The sequence below is a fragment of the Cetorhinus maximus genome, chromosome 29, assembly GCF_964194155.1.
Source record: "Cetorhinus maximus chromosome 29, sCetMax3.hap1.1, whole genome shotgun sequence".
NCBI classification, from domain to species: domain Eukaryota; kingdom Metazoa; phylum Chordata; class Chondrichthyes; order Lamniformes; family Cetorhinidae; genus Cetorhinus; species Cetorhinus maximus.
In genome coordinates, this window is record NC_135907.1 from 4,274,955 (window position 1) to 4,299,390 (window position 24,436).

Sequence of the window (24,436 nt, forward strand, 5' to 3'; positions counted from 1 at the left end):
GAACTACCACCTCATGCCAGGGCTGCCACCTCCATCCTGGATCACAGAAATCACCCTTTCCTTGGGCCCCAAGATAGACGCAGTGCCTGTGCAATAAAGTTTTGAGCCACCCACATCCAGCATTACATACCGGCGTACCCTGCACCTACAAAATAAATGAAACAGATACACGCCAATAACACAAAAGCAAATATAATTTAATGTTGGAAGTCACATAGTATTGAAGGGAACAATATCCGCTGTTGGTGGTCACACCATTAAAACAAGATAAACAAAACAGGGAACAATAGATGACCGGTGACCAGTCCCTCTTGTTCTTAAGGTGCTTTAAACTTGCGTTTACGGGTGCTCTCCCCTCACTGGCACCGACATTGGAGACAGCCTGCTGACTCTGCTGTCCTGTTGGCCTTGATGATCTTGGTGTCATCCTCTGGCCAGTGGAGCCTGTGCTGGCCCCGCCTGGGAGGGAGCGGCCAGTGCCACGGCTGGCATCGTCCCAGTCATCGCAGCCTCATCAAATGTGACAGTCACTGGCAGAGGGATGGAGGAGCTGCTGCCATCATCCAGAGCGCCCTGAGAGGAGCCTGCAGAGACAACAAGAAGGTCATGATCCAACGTGAGGTCGCTGTGCACCTCCCTGCTTGCTGCTGATGGATGGGCAGCTAGCTGGGATACTGGGTGCCACATCCACTTCCCACACTGACACTGACCACTTGAGGTTAGCGTCTGTGTGAGGGCTTGCAGGCCTGAGCGCAACCCCAGGAACCCCTGATTCTGTCCCTGGAGCAGCCTCTCCATGAGACTCACCACTCTCCTCATGGAGGCGGCAGTGCGCTCAACCATGAGGGTCAACGCAGTGCCGCTGCTGCACCGGAACTCTTCCACAATGGAGACCATGGCACACATTCCCTCATTTATCCCCGCCAGATCCTTCCGCATATCCCACTCTCTGCCTCTGCCTGCACCTCAAGCGAGTGTGAAGCACAGTCACCACATGGTCCCATTGCGGAGTCCGAGTAAAGAGTGGCTCCACCGTGAGGATTCTCAACTGTGGCTGGTCTCTCTTCTCCTCAAACACCTTCAGGAACTGGGCACAGGCAGCAACATTCTTGAAGGTCACATCGAAGTATCCAGCGCTGTGAAAGTCCTGCAGACAGTAGATCTCAGCAGCTTCAATTCCACAGGATTCCAAAAGGACTCTTTTAATGAAGAAGGCTCAGCCAATGGGTGTCCCTCCTTCGCTGTCCTTCACTGCCTCCCTAACGCTGGTTTGGGGCTTGACTGGTCGCAGCCATCACTCCTTTAATTTCCCTCTGTTCGGCACTGAAGCCTCTTCAAAGGAGAACAAACAACCACAGAAGAGCCTCCAATACCAAAGGGCAAAAAGGCCAAAAGCTTTGCTGAAAAGAAATGATACCCACAAAAACTACATTTGCACATATGCAGAAGCAACATGATCATGGTCTCTCCCTGCCAGGTATCAGCCCGAAGGACTTGCTCAGTTTCTCCAGCATTTTCATTTTTTACTCCCAATCATTTTATGATCGGCTGCCCATCTGGGCTTGAATGTGACATATTAAAGTGATAAGGACAGTGGGTGAAGGGGAGGTTACATCGCGCTGCCCAGTAACAGGAGGTGGTGGGTGGGTGTTGCTCGGGGTTGACTCTGGGGCTCCTGTTAGACTGAAACTTTATTAAACCAAACAATATCTTTTATATTCCAATTCAAACCAGTTAAAGTTAACAAAAGGCCAAAGTCTGTTCCCACTGGTGGACAGTCAGAGATTTGGAAATTAAAATGCATGTTGTTTATTTCACATCACTGTTCACTGTGTTTTAAATATCACCTCAAATCTTGTTTCTAACAACACTAATAATAATTTTGGAGATAAAAAGTAAAGATATTTGCCTTTTACCAAAAGAATCACCATGATCTTTCCAATCACTGGTGAGAAACGAACATTGGAATTACTGGATGGAAAGAAGACTTGGGGGAGAATTTTTTGCCCGGCATTCGGGCGCATGCCCAACACGCTCGAGCGTAAGGTGACGCGCGAAGACCTCGGGCGAGCGTCCCAACGTCATCGCACACTCACGGATAGTTCAGTCAGCGGGTATGCATGGGAGTCGGAGCCGCTCCCGCCATTAATTAAGAGGCCAGTTAAGGCCCTTAAGCCAAGTGACACCGATTTAACGTTGCCAGTGCGAGTTTGCGCTCATCGCTCGGGCAGCCGACCATTCGCAAACCTCATCCATGGACGGGATAATAAGGGTCAGCAGCATTGCCAGTGTGAGTAATGAGGGGTTTTGGCAATAGTTTGTTGCTGGTTGCTTATCAGTACTTGGCAGCTTCATCTCTGTTCAGGGCTTCATTTCAGGACTCACTGGTATCTCCAAGGCCCCCTGACGATTTTGATCGTGTGGCCCCTTCTAGGTATCAGACAGCCTCCTGTTACCTTGGTCATGGGGACTGTGGTCTCTGCTGGGCAGCATCTCCTCTGAGGAGGAAGAGAGGGGCAGAAGGGGGAGGAGGCCAGGTGTCCCAATGCAGCTTCCAGGGGAGTGACCTGCGGGAGGAAAGTTGCAGGCACAAGGGGCGCAGGTCCAGCAGGTAGTCCAAGGCAGAAGGGGCTGCAGGTGCCGCCACTATCCTGCTGCCAGGGTTTACAGGCTGCGATGCAGCTACCTCAATATATCCAAGGTGCAATGCTGAAGGACCTGCAGATCTGACTGTGGGTGGACACCCCATGCCAGTGTCTCTGAAGGTCACTGTGGCCAACTTCTATCCATTGGCTCTTTCCAGGGTTCAGTGGGAGATCTATGTGGAGCCTCCCAATCAGCTGTCCACAGTTGTGTCAAGCTGGTGACAGAAGCTCTGTTCAGGCGGGTATTGACTGTCATTCATTTCTGTATGGATGAGGGTAGCCAGGCTGAGCGAGGCGGAGGCTTCGCAGTGATTGGTGGATGCCCCCATGTCCAGGGTGCCATCCACTGACACACATGTGGCCATCAAGGTGCCAGTGGGTAAGCCGGGAGCCTTCGTCAACAGGAAGGGATCTCACTCCATTAACGTGCAGATAGTGTGTGACCATAAGATGCAGATTCTGCAAGTCTGTGCAAGGTACCCAGGCAGCTCCCGTGACCCGTACACCCTGAGACTCTCCCAGGCGCCGCGGCTTTTCAGTGCTCCAGCCCGGCTGGATGGATGGCTGCTGGGTGACAAGGGCTATCCGTTGAAAAGGTGGCTCATGACTCCTCTCCGTCACCCAAGAACAGAGGCCGAGCAGCATTACAACAGGAGCCACACTTCCACAAGGGTGGAGGGGATAGAGAAAACCATATCTTCAGAAGATGCGCTTCCGATGCCTGGACTGTTCAGGGGGAGTACCACAATAACCCCCCTAGAGCGGGTGTCACTGATAGTGCTTGCACGCTGCACCCTCCACAATCTGGCAATGGCAAGGCGGGACCCACTGGAGGAAGAGGATCTTGAGGGAGCTCCACAGGCCACATATGATGAATCCCGTGGTGAGTCAGAATAGGAGCACAGTGAGGAGAACGCTGAGGGTGTGGAGGGAGACCTCTCTAATCTCCAGTGTGGCAGGCACACCAGGGATGCCTTGATCCAACGCTCCTTCAGCTAGGCTGCCAAATAAGAACTACCACCACATGCCAGGGCTGCCACCTCCATCCTGGATCACAGAAATCACCCTTTCCTTGGTCCCCAAGATACACTCAGTGCCTGTGCAATAAAGTTTCGAGCCACCCACATCCAGCATTACATACCGGCGTACCCTGCACCTACAAAATAAATGAAACAGACTCACGCCAATAACACAAAAGCAAATCTAGTCTGATGTTGGAACTCACATGGCTTTGAAGGGAACAATATCCGCTGTTGGTGGTCACACCATTAAGTAAAGAAAAACAAAAAGAGAAACAAAAGATCACCCATGACCAGTCCCTCTTGTGCTTAAGGTGCTTTAAACTAATGTTTACAGCTGCTATGCCTAGGTGCTCCCCACTCGCTGGCAGCAGCATTGGAGACAGCCTGCTGACTCTGCTGTCCTGTTGGCCTTGATGATCTTGGTGTCATCCTCTGGCCAGTGGAGCCTGTGCTGGCCCCGCCTGGGAGGGAGCGGCCAGTGCCACGGCTGGCATCGTCCCAGTCATCGCAGCCTCATCAAATGTGACAGTCACTGGCAGAGGGATGGAGGAGCTGCTGCCATCATCCAGAGCGCCCTGAGAGGAGCCCGCAGAGACAACAAGAAGGTCGTGATCCAACGTGAGGTCGCTGTGCACCTCCCTGCTTGCTGCTGATGGATGGGCAGCTAGCTGGGATACTGGGTGCCACATCCACTTCCCACACTGACACTGACCACTTGAGGTTAGCGTCTGTGTGAGGGCTTGCAGGCCTGAGCGCAACCCCAGGAACCCCTGATTCTGTCCCTGGAGCAGCCTCTCCATGAGAGTCGCCACTCTCTCAATGGAGGAGGAAGTGCGTTCGGCCATGAGGGTCAACACAGTGCTGATGCTCCACAGGGACTCCTCCATACTGGAGACCATGGCACGAATACCCTTGTGTATCTCCGCCAGATCCTCCCGCACATCCCGTTGGACATCCAGCATCTGTCGCCTAATGGACAACTCCAGAGACTCATCATCAGCCCTGAGCACTCTCTGCCTCTGCCTACACCTCAAGCGAGTGTGAAGTGCCTTCACCAATGTGCACTGAGATACTATCTGCCGAACTGATGCCCACCGAGGTGCTGGTATCTGCGCTGGTGTCTGGTTCAGAGAGTGGGTGTGGCGGATGTGCTTGGGGAGCATGGTGGTCCTCTGGGGTCAGGTATAGCTCCTGGGGGTTGTGTGCTTCGCTGCTTGGTGGCAGACCTGGGGAGAATGAGGACAAGTCATTAGTTTAATGCATGCCAGGCACCCTGGTGAGACAATGGCGATGTGCATCATGGTGCCATCATCATTCAGTGGCCTATGGAGACTCCAGTCTGGAGGCTACCATGAATAATGAGACTACATGTTTGCACCATCCGACACTCTCACCTCAGTGCACTGCACTCTTACCTTCATCTGGCACTCCCAGCCTCTCCATGGCTGGTTAATTGAGATGCGTGGCACCTCTCAAGCTCCAAGTCCTCCTGCTCATTGTGGGAGAGGCTGAGAAGGTGTGGGGGTCCTCCGCCTGTCCGTGACCTCTCAATATTGTTATAGGATATCTTTTCCTGAAAGGACAGAGGAGCATTGATTGGTCCACTCTCTCCCTGCAGCACCATTGCAGCCTGGCCAACCCCACCTGAGGAGCACCTCACAGGGCTCATCCGAGTTGGGGGCCTCATGCCGCAAGGCACTCAGTCCAAGCAGCCAGGACTCAGCCCCTGGGACAGCTCCGGTGTCATAGACAGTTGGCAGTCACACTGTAAAACCCCTGAGCTCCACGAGGAGACGGCCAGCCCTTAACATTTCACCACACTGACCCATGCCAACATGGTACTCGCCCTTCCTGAGCGCAGCAGGTCATTAAACCACATCATGGCTGCTCACCCGGGCTGCCACCTCCTCCCATGCCCTCTTGCTGAGGTGCAGTGGCCTCCTCCTCCTATCTCTGGGGATAAGGGTGTCCCTCCTGGCAGCCACCCCCTCCAGGAGGACGACGAGGCACTCGTCCGAAAAACAGGGTACCGAGTGACCAGCCGACCTCCTCTCCCGCCTGGTCTCTGCATCCTCGTTTGCAGCCATGTCCTTGCAGCAACTCTGACCCGGGCAGCCTCCCTGGCGCTGCCTGCGTCGTTCTTGAACTGGCTGCCGGGTCGCCATTGGACCCAGCGGCCAACAGGCCCCCGCCTGCCCCTTCTCAAACATTTCTGCAGCTGGCGTTCACGCTGGGGGGACAGTTAAGGCCTTAATTGGTCCGCACAGTGTGAAATCGTGGTCACAGCCCACTCGTGGGCAGTGGTCCATTTCCCAGCCGCTCCCGGTCACCCTGCAAATCCTGCCCAACGTGGGCAAAATTCTGCCCTTAAGGTTCATCCAGTTCACCACCTGTGGTAGTTGCATGATAGGATGTTGATGGAGCTGTTCACTAATCACAGCGATCAAACTCTTATCAATTTGTCTCCAACAGGCCCAGGTATAAGGTGAGCAAAACTCCCAGGCCAGAATTTTGAGCTCGGTGTGCAGGCGCCCGCCCGACATGCCCGACTGTGATATAAAGCGAGTTGACCTCAGCCGAGCGCACTCTCAGCATATTTCGCTAGGTGGGTGCACGATGGGGTCGGAGGCGCACCGTCCATTAATTAACTGGCCAGTTAAGGCCCTTGAGACACTGAGTGTCCCGGACTTTACGTAGCCCGTGTGATTTTCAGGCTACCGCATGGGCTAAATGTGCTGGCGTGCAGGCCACATTGACAAAAACCTCATCCACGAGTGGGGTAAGAGGGGTCAGAGAGCTTGTAAATGTGAGTAGTTTGTAGTTTAGGATATAACTTGCTGCTGGTTGCTTGTGTGAATAAGGCATCTTCATTTCGCTTCAGAACTGCTTTGACAGAAATAAGAGGCTTCAGTTCAGGACTCAGTTTTGTTTTCCAGGCTCCCGGAGGATTCATAACATTTGAGGCCTTCCAGGTATCAGACAGCCTTGGCTTACCCTGCGAAAAGGGATTGTGATCTCCGCTGGAGGCCCCTATTCTGAAGAGGAAGAGAGGGGTAGAAGAGGGAGGAGACCAAGTGTCCCTATTCAGCCTCCAGGCTGACCTGTGGGAGGAGAGGCACAGGCACATGGGTGCGGGGCCAACAGGACGTCCGAGGCAGAAGGGACCGCAGAAGATGCCACTAACCTGCTGCCAGGGTTTAAAGACGGCGATGCAGCTACTCAATATGCCTGAGGTGCAATGCCAAAGGAGGCTCCGTGTCTCAAGGGAGACAGTGACCTCCACCTGTCAGATGATCGGCCCTGAGATCCGTTCCAACTGTGTGGGTGGACACCCCATGCCAGTGGCACTGAAGGTCACTGTGGCCCTCAACTTCTATGCCCTCCGGTATAGAAGGGGTCAGTGGGTGATCTATGTGGAGTCCCCCAGTCAGCTGTCCACAGTTGTGTCAAGCTGGTGGATGCTCTGTTCAGGCGGGTACTGTACTTTATTCACTACTGTACGGACGAGGCCAGTCAGGCAGAGCGAGCCAGAGGCTTTGCAGTGATTGTTGAGTTCCCCCACGTCCAGGGTGCAATCGACTGCACACAAGTGGCCATCAAGGCACCAGCGGGTGAGCCGGGAGCCTTCGTCAACAGGAAGGGATTCCACTCCATGAACGTGCAGATAGTGTGTGACCATAGGATGCAGATTCTGCAAGTCTGTGCAAGGTACCCAGGAGGCTCCCATGACCCGTACACCCTGAGACTCTCCCAGGCGCCGCAGCTCTTCAGTGCTCCAGCCCGGCTGGATGGATGGCTGCTGGGTGACAAGGGCTATCCCCTCAGAAGGTGGCTCATGACGCCTCTCCGCCATCCAGGAAGAGAGGCTGAGCAGCAGTACAATAGGAGTCATGGCACCACAAGGGCGGTGACAGAGACAACCATCGGTCTTCTCAAGATGCACTTCCGATGCCTGGACCGTCCAGGGGGCACACTCCAGTACCCCCCAGATCGTGTGTCACTGATAGTGGTTGCATGCTGGACTCTCCACAACCTGGCATCGGAAAGGGGGGAATCAGTGGAGGATGATGTTGCCACAGCTGCTCTGGCAGCAGACAATGAGTCCAGTCGTGAGTCCGAGGACGAACACGGTCAGGAGAACGCTGAAGAGATAGATGCCGACCTGGGCAACCTCCAGGGAAGCAGGGACACTCGGGGGGCTTTGATCTACTGTTCCTTCAGCTCGCCTACCACACATGAACCACCACCACATGGCAGGGTTGGAGGCTCCATACTCAATACCTGAGAGCAACAGTTGCTTGGTCAGCAACATGCACTATGTGCCATTTCAATAAAGCTCAGTGACAAACAGTCACTCATAACATCATGGATTCCCCTTCACCTGCAGAACTAATGAAGCACCCAGAGGCTTGTTGAGAACCAACCCATTTAATGCTTTACAGCTTGGCATACAGGAATTAAACTAAATGAAAATGTGTTCAACACCAGCACCAACTTAACAGGAACTTAAAAGCGGGACAAAAGAAAACGACTAGTGTTAAGCCCGTGTTGTGCATAAAGTGCTTTACATTTACACTGGCGGGTGCTACGTCCTGGTGCTCCCCCCTCGTTGACACTGGCATTGCAGACAGCCTGCTCACTCTGCTGTCCTGTTGGCCTTGATGACCTTGGTGGGCATCCTCTGGCCATGGAGCCTATGCTGTCCCTGCCTGGGAGGGAGTGGCCAGTGCCATGGCTGGCATCTCCCCAGTTGCCGTAGCCTCACCAGACGCCACGGTCACTGGCAGAGGGGTAGAGGAGCTGCTGCTCACGGAGCCTCCCAGAGCGGCCTGAGAGGAGCTCGCAGAGACGACAGGCAGTTGGTGCGCCACCGTCAGGTCACTTTGGACCTCCCTGCTCACCACTGGTGGATAGTCGCCTAGCTGGGATACTGGGTACCAATCCATCTCCCACACTGACAGTGACCACCTGAGGTCATTGCCGGTCATTGAGGGCTTGCAGGTCTGAGCGCATCCCCAGGAAGCCCTGATTGTTCTCCTGGAGGAGCCTCTCCATGAGAGTTGCCACTCTCTCTATGGAGGAGGCAGCGCACTCGGCCATGAGGGTAGTTGCATTGCTCATGCTCCGTGTGGACTCCTCCACAACGTAGACCATGGCACGCATTCCCTCATGTATCTCCGTCAGATCCTCCCACACAACCTGCTGGACTTCCAGCATTTGCTGTCTCAGGGACGACACCAGAGGCTCATCAGCAGCCACTGACTGAGCATGTTTCTGGTCCCCAGCCGTCCTCCAACTGCCAGCGCCCTGGACGTGCTCTGCCTCCGCCTACACCTCAAGCAAGTATGAAGTGCCCTCACCGCTGTGCACCGAGTTTCTGGCTGACAATCTTATTCTCACTGAGGTGCTGGTATCTGCGCTGGTGCCTGCCTGGCTGAGAGGGTGTGGCACTGGTGCCTGCCTGGCTGAGAGGGTGTGGCACTGGTGCCTGCCTGGCTGAGAGGGTGTGGCGCTGGTGCCTGCCTGGCTGAGAGGGTGTGGCGCTGGTACCTGCCTGGCTGAGAGGGTGTGGCACTGGTGCCTGCCTGGCTGAGAGGGTGTGGCGCTGGTGCCTGCCTGGCTGAGAGGGTGTGGCGCTGGTGCCTGCCTGGCTGAGAGGGTGTGGCGCTGGTGCCTGTCTGGCTGAGAGGGTGTGGCGCTGGTGCCTGCCTGGCTGAGAGGGTGTGGCGCTGGTGCCTGCCTGGCTGAGAGGGTGTGGCGTTGGTGCCTGCCTGGCTGAGAGGGTGTGGCGCTGGTGCCTGCCTGGCTGAGAGGGTGTGGCGCTGGTACGTTCATATCATCTGTGTCTCAGGGATCAGCGGCGGTCCCTCAGGCTCCTGAGACCGGGCGTGCTCTGGTGAGGCTGAAAGGGAGAACCAGGACATTTGATTAGTTGAAGTAGTTACACTGTTAATGTGCATGCCTGGCACCCGGATCAGGATGCGCTCGTCTTTCCATTATCAATGGGAATCCCATGTTGGAGGCTGAAATCAATACATAGCAGATGACCGAACTCAGTGGCTGCCTGCACCGTTTTTGAATAGGCCGCCGGGTCGCCATTGGACCCGGCAGTCATTGGCCTCCTGCCGCTGCCCGCCCCTTGCTGCAGATATCAGGAGGCACGAATTACGCTGGGCGGGCTGTAATTGGCCCGCCCACGTAAAATCGCGGTGTGCAACCGATGGTTTTAGGGTTCCTGCTTCGATACCAATCTGGGCTACAAATTCCAAATGCCCACCACCCTCTGGGTGACACAGTTATTCCTAATATCCCTTCGAACCCTTCTTCCAAGCATCTTAAATCTGTGCCTCCTGCTAATTGACCTCTCCACTGGGGTAAACAGGGCATCTTGTCCTCTCTATCTCGGCCCCTCATAATTTTGTACACCTCAATTAGGTCACCCCTTAGCCTCCTCTGTTCTAAGGAAAACAACCCCAGCCTACCCGGTCTCTCCTCATAGCTGCAATTTTCATGCCCGGGCAGCATTCTTGTAAATCACCTCTGCACTTTCTCCAGAGCAATTATGTCCTTCCTGTAATCTGGTGACCAGAACTGTGCACAAAATTCCAGCTGTGGCCTAACCAGTGCTATATACAGTTCCCTCATTACATCCCTGCTTTTATATTCAATACCTTGTCAAATAAAAGACAGCATTCCATATGCTTTCTTGAGCACCTTATCCACCTGTCCTGCCACCTTCAGGGACCTCTGGACATGCATTCCAAGGACTCTCAATTCCTCAACCCCTCTCAATATCCTCCCATTTATTGAGTATTCCCTTGCTTTGTTTGCTCTCCCCAAATGCATTACCTCAGACATTTCCAATCGAACCCCATTTGCTACTTTTCTGCGCACTCGGCCAAACCATTGATATCTTCACAATTCATGACATGGACAATTTTTGTGACATGGGCAAATTTCCCAACTATGCCTCCCACATTTAAGTCCAAATCATTAATACACACCACAAACAGCAAGGGGCCCAATACTGAGCCCTGTGGAACACCGCTGGAAAGAGCTTTCCTTTCGCTAAAACATTTGTCGACCATTACCATTCGTTTCTTGTCATTGAGCCAATTTTGGATCCAACCCACCACATTCCCCTGTGTCCCATGGGCTTTGACTTTTCTGACCAGTCTGCCATATGGAACTTTGTCAGATACCTTACTAAAATCCATGTAGACAACATTCACTGCACTACCCTCATCAATCCTCGTTATTTACTCAAAAAATTCAGTTAAGTTAATAAGGCACAGCTTTCCCTTAAGAAAACCATGCTGACTGTCCCCGATTAATCTGTGCCTTTCTAATTGACAGTTTTCTCTGTGTCTGAGAATTGCTTCTAATAATCTGAATACTACCTAAGTAAGACTGACTGGTCTATAATTATTTGGCCTATCTGTACAATGGCACAACATTCACAGACCTCCAGTGCTCTGGTACCTCGCCTGTATCCAGTGAGGAGTGAAAAATGATTTTTTTGTGCAAAACTGTACTTTCAGATATTTTATGAACATAGAAGATGACAAGACATTTCAAAATGGCCTTCACAAAAAGAGTAATAATATTCAGCTTTTCCTTGCAGATCATGTTGCACCCTGAGGTCCTTCAGTACAATTGTGATACATGTAATATTCACTGCATACATTCAATGTGAGTCACACAGCCTGAAGGGTCAATACGATTCCCAGCACCTCGGTGCACTACGGCTGAAAGGTCTTAGACAGCGACCTTTCCCCTGTGCAGCGGCTGCCCCAAGCTTTAGTGCGTCCCTCAGCACATAGTCCTGGGCGTTGGAATGTGCCAGTCTGCAACACTTGGTCAGGGACAACTCTTTGCGCTGGAAGACCAACAAGTTTCGGGCAGACCAAAGAGCGTCTTTCACTGAGTAGATGATCCTCCAGCTGCAGCTGATGTTTGTCTCGATGTGCGTCCCTGTCCCTGGGATCAGCCCGTAGAGCACAGAGTCCTGTGTCACAGAACTGCTCGGGATGAACCTCGACAGCAACCACTGCATCTCTCTCCAGACTTTCTTTGCAAAGGCACAATCCACAAGGAGGTGAACAACGGTCTCTTCCCCACCACAGCCACCTCGAGGGCAACGTGCAGAGGGGGTGAGACTCCTGGCATGTAGGAAGGATCTGACGGGGAGGGCCTTTCTCACCACCAGCCAAGCTACGTCTTGGTGCTTGTTGGAAAGTTCTGGCGATGAGGCATTCTGCCAAATGACTTTGACAGTCTGCTCGGGGAACCATCCCACAGGGTCCACCCTCTCCTTTTCCCTCAGGGCCTCTAGGACGTTACGTGCTGACCACTGCCTGATGGACTTGTGGTCAAAGGTGTTTTTCTGCATAAATTTTTCCACCAGGGACAGATGGTACGGCACGGTCCAACTACTTGGAGCGTTCAGCGGCAGCGTGGCCAGACCCATCCTTCGCAACATCGGGGACAGGTAGGACCTCAGCACGTAGTGACACTTGGTGTTTGCGTACTGAGGGTCTACGCACCGCTTGATGCAGCCACACACAAAGGTGGCCATCAGTATGAGGGCGATGTTGGGCACGTTTCTTCCCCCTTTATCTAGAGGCTTGTACATCGCGTCCCTGCGGACACGATCCATTTTCGACCTCCAGATAAAGCGGAAGATGGCTCGAGTGATCGCCATCGCGCAGGAGTCTGGAATGGGCCAGACCTGCGCCACGTACAGCAACAGCGAGAGTACCTCACACCTGATGACCAGGTTCTTTCCCGCAATGGAGAGGGAGCGTCGCTCCCACATGCCCAGTTTCCTTTTCACCATAGCCACTCGCTCCTTCCAGTTTCTAACGCATGCCCCGGTCCCTCCGAACCATATCCCCAGCACCTTCAGGCCGTCAGCCCTGACAGTGAAGGGGACAAAGGATCGGTCAGCCCACTTCCCAAAGAACATGGCCTCGCTCTTCCCACGATATACCTTGGCTCCCGAGGCCAGTTCGAACTGGTCGCAGATGTGCATCAGTCTGCGCACCGACAGCGGATCCGAGCAGAAGACGGCGACGTCGTCCATGTACAGGGAGGCTTTTACCTGAGTGCCTCCACTGCCTGGGATCGTCACTCCTCTTATGCCCGGATCCTTCCTGATGGACTCGGCAAAGGGTTCTATGCAACACACGAAAAGGACAGGCGAGAGAGGACAGCCCTGCCTGACTCCAGATTTAATCGGAAAGCTATCTGTTTCCCACCCATTGATTGAGACTGCGCTACTGATGTTAGTGTAGAGCAGTTGGATCCAATTTCGAATAGCCTCCCCAAACCCCATTTTGGAGAGCACATCCCCCGTGTAGGTGTGCGATATTCTGTCAAAGGCCTTCTCCTGATCCAAGCTGATGAGGCAGGTATCCACACCCCTGTCCTGTACATAGGCAATCGTATCCCTGAGCAGCGCCAGGCTGTCAGAGATCTTCCTGCCTGGCACAGAGCAGGTCTGGTCAGGGTGAATCACCAATTCCAGAGCGGATTTGACCCGGTTGGCGATGACCTTGGACAGAATCTTATAGTCCACATTCAACAGTGAAATGGGTCGCCAATTTCTAATTTCCTCCCTTTCCCCCTTGTGCTTGTAGATGAGGGTGATGATGCCTTTCCTCATGGATTCTGACATACTACCGGCCAGGAGCATACTCTCGTACACTTCTAGCAGGTCTGGGCCGATCAAGTCCCACAGAGCCGAATACAACTCCGCCGGCAAGCCGTCGCTTCCGGGGGTTTTACTCTTCTCGAAGGACTCGAGGGCCTTAGTCAGTTCATCAGGAGTTAGCGGGTTGTCCAGACTCTCCCGCGTACTGTGGTCTAAGACCTCCGTGATAGAGGACAGGAAGGACTGGGAGGCCGTGCTGTCCGTGGGCTTCACGTCATACAATCCGGCATAAAAGGATTTGCTGATCCTCAGAATGTCGGACCGTGATGACTTTACTGAGCCGTCTTCTTCCTTCAGGCTGCTGATCACAGAGCGCTCTCTGTGTACCTTTTGGAAGAAGAAACGTGAGCACGTCTCATCCTGCTCCACGGAGCGGACTCTGGAACGGAAGATGATCTTGGAGGCCTCCGAGGCAAAGTGCGAGGCTTGCTGGCCCTTCACCTCTTGGAGCTCCTCCTTGACATCGACCCCCATCGACTGCAGCCGGAGCAGGTTCTGCATCTTTTTCTGGAGTCGGGACATTTCCCTCTGTTCCTTTCTAGCTTTCTGGGTGCCTTTGAGGATGAAAAACCTCTTGATGCTTCCCTTGATCGCTTCCCACCAGTGTGTCAGGGACTCAAAGAGGGGTTTCACGGTTCTCCAACCTTTGTAATCCCTCTTGAGCTCCTCAATGTTCTCTGGGGTCAGCAGTTGCACATTTAGCTTCCATGCCCCCCTGCCCACCCTCAGGTCCTTCTCCAAGTGGCAGTCCGCCAGTAGGAGGCAGTGGTCAGAGAAGAACACCGGCTTGACCTCGGTGGATCTGACTGTGAATGCACGGGACACAAACAGGAAGTCTATCCTGGAACGAATGGACCCGTCTGGCCGCGACCAGGTGTATCTACGCTGCGCTCCGTCTGCAGGGTTGCTGAAGACGTCGTGCAGCTTGGCATCCTTAACTGTTTCCATCAGGGATCTGGACGTAGCGTCCAATCTGCTGCCGGCCCTGCCGGATCGTCCAGCCGCATCGATGATGCAGTTGAAGTCCCCGCCCAGAATGACCGGCCTGGAGGTCGCCAGCAGCAGTGGGAGCTGCTGAAAAACCTCCAGCCGCTCAGCCCCTTGTGCCGGGCCATACACGTTAATTAACCGGAGTGGAGCGTTCTTGTACATTACGTCTGCTACGAGGAGTCGCCCGCCCACCACCTCCTTGACCTCGGAGACGGTGAAGTTGCCTCCCCGCAGCAGAATACCCAGGCCGGAGGAACGAGAGTCGTTTCCGCCCGACCAGATCGATGGCCCGTGGGACCACCATCGTGACCATTGCCTGTAGGAGCTGAGGTGCGGTATCGCACACTCCTGCAGAAACAACAGGTCAGCTTTGACCTTGGCTAGGTAGTCCAAGGTCGCAACACATCGCGTAGTAGATTTAATGCTACGCACATTTATGGATACAATCTTTAAACCCATTTTAAAGCATTTATTCTCCTACCAAACCCACTGTCTCTGAGAGTCCCAGACCTTTAGTCTGCTCCTTCATACCCGTAGTGAGCTCAAATTCCTTCACTTTGGATGGGCTGAGGTAGATCTCCTTGGCCGTGTTCTGCTCCAGTGGCATCTGGAGGTTCACGTAGAGAGGGGGTTTTGAGATGACCTTTGCTGGAGAAGCTTCTCCAAAACTCACCCCCTCTGGGGTGTTGCTGTTCCCGGCTTCCTGGAGCTGGGGTGCGATGATTGCCTCACTGCTCCCAGATTCCAGGGGCTGTGGTGCACTGGCCTCCTCAGGTTGCAGGCAAAGTTGGGGTGCGCTGGTCTCCTTGTTGTCTCCAATTTTCTGGAGCTCGGGTGTCTCGTCCTCCAACGCCCTGGAGCTTTGCCGCCTCTTCTGTCGGTGCCGCTCTGGCACTTCATCATCCGAAGAGCTGCTGCCCTTGTCATCCGTGTCGGATGGGAGACGCCTCTTGCCGCTTCTCTGGGAAACGCCTTTGCTTCTTCTTCGCTCCCTCTTACTTTTCTTGTTCTTCACCGTCCGCCACTCCCCCTGCTGCTTTTCCACTGCTGCCTCCTCCTCCATTGATTCGCTGGCCTGAGGACTGGAAGGTTCAGGGGGTAGAGCTGTTGATTGGCTCTCTGTTGCCTCAATCTCTTTCTCCACCTTGTCTCTCTCTGTGTCCTCCTTTGTCCCGTTGAGCTCCCTGGGGGCCTTGGTGGTTGGAGTGACACGGAACCTTTCTTCTGCTTCCCCCTGGTCGGCTTTGGCTGCCTGTGCGTAAGTACGGCAGCGTTTGGGGCAGGTCCTGTAGAGGTGACTTGCCTCGCCACACAGGTTGCAGCACTTGGCCTGTTTGCAGTCTTTTGTCTGGTGCCCTTCCTGTTTGCAGATCTTGCAGAGGGAGGCGCTGCAGTTGGCCGCCACATGGCCAGCCTTGCCGCATGAGCGACAATGCTTGGGTTGCCCAGCGTAGACCAGGTAGCCACGGTTTCCCCCGATTGCGAAACTGGAAGGAGGGTGGAAAATGGCTCCCTTACCATCGGTCTTTAGCGTGACCTTAAACAGGCGTTTGCCTGTCCAGATCCCCAGGTCGTCTCGAATCTCGGTGCCGCTCCCCACCTTATCGAAGTACCTGGTGAGGAAGGTGACCACGTCGGCGACAGGGACGAAGGGGTTGTACACATGCACCATCACCTCACGTTCCCGTTGCAACGGCAGAGAAAAGTGCGGCTCCGCCGTCAGGATCTTCATCTCCGGCAGGTCTCTCTTCTCCTCGAACACCCTCAGGAGCCGGACGCAGTCTGCCACTCGCTTGAAAGTCACGTCGAAATAACCACCTTTGCGGGAGTCGTGCAGGGTGAAGATCTCCGTAGCTTGGAAGCCGCACGCCTTCAACAGGATCCTCCTGGTGAAGAAGCCCCGATCCATAGGTGATCCTCCTTCGTCGCTGTGGTTCACCGTGACTCGGACGGTGATAGGTAACCCACGGTATAGATTTGGATTGCGATTGGTTATCGCCCTTCCATCCCGACCTTGCCTTGGCAGGACCATGGTGTCGCCCCTGCAACACTTGATCTTAGCCGAAAGGCCGAGAAGCGATGAGAAAGAAAGAAAGTTGTGTTTTGAAAGATGTGCATGTTGAAAAGTAAAGAAAGCAGATGTTTGTAAGAAATCTATTTTTAGCATTGAAAATCCCCTGGAAAGGGGTGGTGCACCATTCCCAGAAATACTGCAATACCGGGTCGATGCGTGGAGTGGACGGAGCAAGCCCCTATTCCATCTCCCTGCTCCAAAAATCAATTTAATATATGGTCCCCAGATAAGGGACGTATCAGATATTAAACTGACAAGAACAGATTTTTTTTTTTTTTTTTTGTAAAAATATACTTTATTCATAAAAAAATCTTCAATCACATTCAAAACCATTTCAAAAACAACATTACAAGGGTACAATCCAGGTTAAACTTTTACAAAATGTATCACCAGGTGCATCAGTACAAACAATATTACAATCATTTACAGCCTTTCATTTTGATCTGTACAGCCCGAGGGGCTCTAAACAGTTCCCAGTCTCTCGGTGCGCTGTGGTAGAAAGGTCTTAGACAGCGACCCTTCCCCATTGCGCCTTGGCGGCAGCTGCCCCAAGCTTTAGTGCGTCCCTCAGCACGTAGTCCTGGACTTTGGATTGTGCCAGTCCGCAACAATCGGTCGGGGACAACTCTTTGTGCTGGAAGACCAACAAGTTTCGGGCAGACCAAAGCGCCTCTTTCACCGAGTTGATGATCCTCCAGCTGCAGTCGATGTTTGTCTCGGTGTGTGTCCCTGGGAACAGCCCGTAGAGCACAGAGTCCTGTGTCACAGAACTGCTCGGGATGAACCTCGACAGCAACCACTGCATCTCTCTCCAGACTTTCTTTGCAAAGGCACAATCCACAAGGAGGTGAACAACGGTCTCTTCCCCACCACAGCCACCTCGAGGGCAACGTGCAGAGGGGGTGAGACTCCTGGCATGTAGGAAGGATCTGACGGGGAGGGCCTTTCTCACCACCAGCCAAGCTACGTCTTGGTGCTTGTTGGAAAGTTCTGGCGATGAGGCATTCTGCCAAATGACTTTGACAGTCTGCTCGGGGAACCATCCCACAGGGTCCACCCTCTCCTTTTCCCTCAGGGCCTCTAGGACGTTACGTGCTGACCACTGCCTGATGGACTTGTGGTCAAAGGTGTTTTTCTGCATAAATTTTTCCACCAGGGACAGGTGGTACGGCACGGTCCAACTACTTGGAGCGTTCCGCGGCAGCGTGGCCAGACCCATCCTTCGCAACACCGGGGACAGGTAGAACCTCAGCACGTAGTGACACTTGGTGTTTGCGTACTGAGGGTCTACGCACCGCTTGATGCAGCCACACACAAAGGTGGCCATCAGTATGAGGGCGATGTTGGGCACGTTTTTTCCCCCTTTATCTAGAGGCTTGTACATCGCGTCCCTGCAGACACGATCCATTTTCGACCTCCAGATAAAGCGGAAGATGGCTCGAGTGATCGCCATCGCGCAGGAGTGTGGAATGGGCCAGACCTGCGCCACGTACAGCAACAGCGAGAGTACCTCACACCTGATGACCAGGTTCTTACCCGCAATGGAGAGGGAGCGTCGCTCCCACATGCCCAGTTTCCTTTTCACCATAGCCACTCGCTCCTTCCAATTTCTAACGCATGCCCCGGTCCCTCCGAACCATATCCCCAGCACCTTCAGGCCGTCAGCCCTGACAGTGAAGGGGACAAAGGATCGGTCAGCCCAGTTCCCAAAGAACATGGCCTCGCTCTTCCCACGATTTACCTTGGCTCCCGAGGCCAGTTCGAACTGGTCGCAGACGTGCATCAGTCTGCGCACCGACAGCGGATCCGAGCAGAAGACGGCGACGTCGTCCATGTACAGGGAGGCTTTTACCTGAGTGCCTCCACTGCCTGGGATCGTCACTCCTCTTATGCCCGGATCCTTCCTGATGGACTCGGCAAAGGGTTCTATGCAGCACACAAAAAGGACAGGCGAGAGAGGGCAGCCCTGCCTGACTCCAGATTAAATCGGAAAGCTATCTGTTTCCCACCCATTGATTGAGACTGCGCTACTGATGTTAGTGTAGAGCAGTTGGATCCAATTTCGAATTCCCTCCCCAAAGCCCATTTTGGAGAGCACATCCCCCATGTAGGTGTGCGATATTCTGTCAAAGGCCTTCTCCTGATCCAAGCTGATGAGGCAGGTATCCACACCCCTGTCCTGTACATAGGCAATCGTATCCCTGAGCAGCGCCAGGCTGTCAGAGATCTTCCTGCCTGGCACAGAGCAGGTCTGGTCAGGGTGAATCACCAATTCCAGAGCGGATTTGACCCGGTTGGCGATGACCTTGGACAGAATCTTATAGTCCATATTCAACAGTGAAATGGGTCGCCAATTTCTAATTTCCTCCCTTTCCCCCTTGTGCTTGTAGATGAGGGTGATGATGCCTTTCCTCATGGATTCTGACATGCTGCCGGCCAGGAGCATACTCTCGTACACTTCTAGCAGGTCTGGGCCGATCAAGTCCCACAGAGCCGAATACAACTCCGCCGGCAGGCCGTCGCTTCCGGGGGTTTTACTCTTCTCGAAGGACTCGAGGGCCTTAGTCAGTTCGTCAGGAGTTAGCGGTTTGTCTAGGCTCTCCCGCGTACTGTGGTCTAGGACCTCCGTGATAGAGGACAGGAAGGACTGGGAGGCCGTGCTGTCCGTGGGCTTCACGTCATACAGTCCGGCATAAAAGGATTTGCTGATCCTCAGAATGTCGGACCGTGATGACTTTACTGAGCCGTCTTCTTCCTTCAGGCTGCTGATCACAGAGCGCTCTCTGTGTACCTTTTGGAAGAAGAAACGTGAGCACGTCTCATCCTGCTCCACGGAGCGGACTCTGGAACGGAAGATGATCTTGGAGGCCTCCGAGGCAAAGTGCGAGGCTTGCTGGCCCTTCACCTCTTGGAGCTCCTCCTTGACATCGACCCCCATCGACCGCAGCCGGAGCAGATTCTGCATCTTTTCCTGGAGTCGGGACATTTCCCTCTGTTCCTTTCTAGCTTTCTGGGTGCCTTTGAGGATGAAAAACCTCTTGATGCTTCCCTTGATCACTTCCCACCAGTGTGTCAGGGACTCAAAGAGGGGTTTCACGGTTCTCCAACCTTTGTAATCCCTCTTGAGCTCCTCAATGTTCTCTGGGGTCAGCAGTTGCACATTTAGCTTCCATGCCCCCCTGCCCACCCTCAGGTCTTCCTCCAAGTGGCAGTCCGCCAGTAGGAGGCAGTGGTCAGAGAAGAACACCGGCTTGACGTCGGTGGATCTGACTGTGAATGCACGGGACACAAACAGGAAGTCTATCCTGGAACGAATGGACCCGTCTGGCCGCGACCAGGTGTATCTACGCTGCGCTCCGTCTGCAGGGTTGCTGAAGACGTCGTGCAGCTTGGCATCCTTAACTGTTTCCATCAGGGATCTGGACGTAGCGTCCAATCTGCTTCCGGCCCTGCCGGATCGTCCAGCCGCATCGATGATGCAGTTGAAGTCCCCGCCCAGAATGACCGGCCTGGAGGTCGCCAGCAGCAGTGGGAGCTGCTGAAAAACCTCCAGCCGCTCAGCCCCTTGTGCCGGGCCGTACACGTTAATTAACCGGAGTGGAGCGTTCTTGTACATTACGTCTGCTACCAGGAGTCGCCCGCCCACCACCTCCTTGACCTCGGAGACGGTGAAGTTGCCTCCCCGCAGCAGAATACCCAGGCCGGAGGAACGAGAGTCGTTTCCGCCCGACCAGATCGATGGCCCGTGGGACCACCATCGTGACCATTGCCTGTAGGAGCTGAGGTGCGGTATCGCACACTCCTGCAGAAACAACAGGTCAGCTTTGACCTTGGCTAGGTAGTCCAAGGTCGCAACACATCGCGTAGTAGATTTAATGCTACGCACATTTATGGATACAATCTTTAAACCCATATTAAAGCATTTATTCTCCTACCAAACCCACTGTCTCTGAGAGTCCCAGACCTTTAGTCTGCTCCTTCATACCCGTAGTGAGCTCAAATTCCTTCACTTTGGATGGGCTGAGGTAGATCTCCTTGGCCGTGTTCTGCTCCAGTGGCATCTGGAGGTTCACGTAGTGAGCGGATTTTGAGATGACCTTTGCTGGAGAAGCTTCTCCAAAACTCACCCCCTCTGGGGGGTTGCTGTTCCCGGCTTCCTGGAGCTGGGGTGCGATGATTGCCTCACTGCTCCCAGATTCCAGGGGCTGTGGTGCACTGGCCTCCTCAGGTTGCAGGCAAAGTTGGGGTGCGTTGGTCTCCTTGTTGTCTCCAATTTTCTGGAGCTCGGGTGTCTCGTCCTCCAACGCCCTGGAGCTTTGCCGCCTCTTCTGTCGGTGCCGCTCTGGCACTTCATCATCCGAAGAGCTGCTGCCCTTGTCATCCGTGTCGGATGGGAGACGCCTCTTGCCGCTTCTCTGGGAAACGCCTTTGCTTCTTCTTCGCTCCCTCTTACTTTTCTTGTTCTTCACCGTCCGCCACTCCCCCTGCTGCTTTTCCACTGCTGCCTCCTCCTCCATTGATTCGCTGTCCTGAGGACTGGAAGGTTCAGGGGGTAGTGCTGTTGATTGGCTCTCTGTTGCCTCAATCTCTTTCTCCACCTTGTCTCTCTCTGTGTCCTCCTTTGTCCCGTTGAGCTCCCTGGGGGCCTTGGTGGTTGGAGTGACACGGAACATTTCTTCTGCTTCCCCGTGGTCGGCTTTGGCTGCCTGTGCGTAGGTACGGCAGCGTTTGGGGCAGGTCCTGTAGAGGTGACTTGCCTCGCCACACAGGTTGCAGCACTTGGCCTGTTTGCAGTCTTTTGTCTGGTGCCCTTCCTGTTTGCAGATCTTGCAGAGGGAGGCGCTGCAGTTGGCCGCCACATGGCCAGCCTTGCCGCATGAGCGACAATGCTTGGGTTGCCCAGCGTAGACCAGGTAGCCCCGGTTTCCCCCGATAGCGAAACTGGAAGGAGGGTGGAAAATGGCTCCCTTACCATCGGTCTTTAGCGTGACCTTAAACAGGCGTTTGCCTGTCCAGATCCCCAAGTCGTCTCGAATCTCGGTGCCGCTCCCCACCTTATCGAAGTACCTGGTGAGGAAGGTGACCACGTCGGCGACAGGGACGAAGGGGTTGTACACATGCACCATCACCTCACGTTCCCGTTGCAACGGCAGAGAAAAGTGCGGCTCCGCCGTCAGGATCTTCATCTCCGGCAGGTCTCTCTTCTCCTCGAACACCCTCAGGAGCCGGACGCAGTCTGCCACCCGCTTGAACGTCACGTCAAAATAACCACCTTTGCGGGAGTCATGCAGGGTGAAGATCTCCGTAGCTTGGAAGCCGCACGCCTTCAACAGGATCCTCCTGGTGAAGAAGCCCCGATCCATAGGTGATCCTCCTTCGTCGCTGTGGTTCACCGTGACTCGGACGGTGATAGGTAACCCACGGTATGAATTCGGATTGCGATTGGTTATCGGCCTTCCATCCCGACCTTGCCTTGGCAGGACCATGGTGTCGCCCCTGCAACACTTGATCTTAGCCGAAAGGCCGAGAAGCGATGAGAAAGAAAGAAAGTTGTGTTTTGAAAGATGTGCATGTTGAAAAGTAAAGAAAGCAGATGTTTGTAAGAAATCTATTTTTAGCATTGAAAATCCCCTGGAAAGGGGTGGTGCACCATTCCCAGAAATACTGCAATACCGGGTCGATGCGTGGAGTGGACGGAGCAAGCCCCTATTCCATCTCCCTGCTCCAAAAATCAATTTAATATATGGTCCCCAGATAAGGGACGTATCAGATATTAAACTGATAAGAACAGATTTTTTTTTTTTTTTTTTTTTGTAAAAATATACTTTATTCATAAAAATCTTCAATCACATTCAAAACCATTTCAAAAACAACATTACAAGGGTACAATCCAGGTTAAACTTTTACAAAATGTATCACCAGGTGCATCAGTACAAACAATATTACAGTCATTTACAGCCTTTCATTTTGATCTGTACAGCCCGAGGGGCTCTAAACAGTTCCCAGTCTCTCGGTGCGCTGTGGTAGAAAGGTCTTAGACAGCGACCCTTCCCCATTGCGCCTTTGCGGCAGCTGCCCCAAGCTTTAGTGCGTCCCTCAGCACGTAGTCCTGGACTTTGGATTGTGCCAGTCCGCAACAATCGGTCGGGGACAACTCTTTGTGCTGGAAGACCAACAAGTTTCGGGCAGACCAAAGCGCCTCTTTGACCGAGTTGATGATCCTCCAGCTGCAGTTGATGTTTGTCTCGGTGTGTGTCCCTGGGAACAGCCCGAAGAGCACAGAGTCCTGTGTCACAGAACTGCTCGGGATGAACCTCGACAGCAACCACTGCATCTCTCTCCAGACTTTCTTTGCAAAGGCACAATCCACAAGGAGGTGAACAACGGTCTCTTCCCCACCACAGCCACCTCGAGGGCATCGTGCAGAGGGGGTGAGACTCCTGGCGTGTAGGAAGGATCTGACGGGGAGGGCCTTTCTCACCACCAGCCAAGCTACGTCTTGGTGCTTGTTGGAAAGTTCTGGCGATGAGGCATTCTGCCAAATGACTTTGACGGTCTGCTCGGGGAACCATCCCACAGGGTCCACCCTCTCCTTATCCCTCAGGGCCTCTAGGACGTTACGTGCTGACCACTGCCTGATGGACTTGTGGTCGAAGGTGTTTTTCTGCATAAATTTTTCCACCAGGGACAGGTGGTACGGCACGGTCCAACTACTTGGAGCGTTCCGCGGCAGCGTGGCCAGACCCATCCTTCGCAACACCGGGGACAGGTAGAACCTCAGCACGTAGTGACACTTGGTGTTTGCGTACTGAGGGTCTACGCACCGCTTGATGCAGCCGCACACAAAGGTGGCCATCAGTATGAGGGCGATGTTGGGCACGTTTTTTCCCCCTTTATCTAGAGGCTTGTACATCGCGTCCCTGCAGACACGATCCATTTTCGACCTCCAGATAAAGCGGAAGATGGCTCGAGTGATCGCCATCGCGCAGGAGTGTGGAATGGGCCAGACCTGCGCCACGTACAGCAACAGCGAGAGTACCTCACACCTGATGACCAGGTTCTTACCCGCAATGGAGAGGGAGCGTCGCTCCCACATGCCCAGTTTCCTTTTCACCATAGCCACTCGCTCCTTCCAGTTTCTAACGCATGCCCCGGTCCCTCCGAACCATATCCCCAGCACCTTCAGGCCGTCAGCCCTGACAGTGAAGGGGACAAAGGATCGGTCAGCCCAGTTCCCAAAGAACATGGCCTCGCTCTTCCCACGATTTACCTTGGCTCCCGAGGCCAGTTCGAACTGGTCGCAGACGTGCATCAGTCTGCGCACCGACAGCGGATCCGAGCAGAAGACGGCGACGTCGTCCATGTACAGGGAGGCTTTTACCTGAGTGCCTCCACTGCCTGGGATCGTCACTCCTCTTATGCCCGGATCCTTCCTGATGGACTCGGCAAAGGGTTCTATGCAGCACACAAAAAGGACAGGCGAGAGAGGGCAGCCCTGCCTGACTCCAGATTTAATCGGAAAGCTATCTGTTTCCCACCCATTGATTGAGACTGCGCTACTGATGTTAGTGTAGAGCAGTTGGATCCAATTTCGAATTCCCTCCCCAAAGCCCATTTTGGAGAGCACATCCCCCATGTAGGTGTGCGATATTCTGTCAAAGGCCTTCTCCTGATCCAAGCTGATGAGGCAGGTATCCACACCCCTGTCCTGTACATAGGCAATCGTATCCCTGAGCAGCGCCAGGCTGTCAGAGATCTTCCTGCCTGGCACAGAGCAGGTCTGGTCAGGGTGAATCACCAATTCCAGAGCGGATTTGACCCGGTTGGCGATGACCTTGGACAGAATCTTATAGTCCACATTCAACAGTGAAATGGGTCGCCAATTTCTAATTTCCTCCCTTTCCCCCTTGTGCTTGTAGATGAGGGTGATGATGCCTTTCCTCATGGATTCTGACATGCTGCCGGCCAGGAGCATACTCTCGTACACTTC

The 24,436-nt window shown here is 53.9% G+C and overlaps 1 protein-coding gene, 1 non-coding gene and 1 pseudogene across 5 annotated transcripts in view; all 3 read right to left on the reverse strand.

Moving 5' to 3' along the window:
• The window catches only part of ccdc134 (coiled-coil domain containing 134), a 156,372-nt gene that overhangs the window by 24,457 nt on the left and 107,479 nt on the right, over positions 1–24,436 (reverse strand). The window lies entirely within an intron of this gene.
• LOC144669806 (U2 spliceosomal RNA) lies at positions 16,558–16,738 on the reverse strand (annotated as a pseudogene).
• On the reverse strand, positions 22,086–22,269 carry LOC144669754 (U2 spliceosomal RNA). The gene has a single exon (XR_013573727.1). It is a non-coding gene; the product is annotated as a U2 spliceosomal RNA (small nuclear RNA).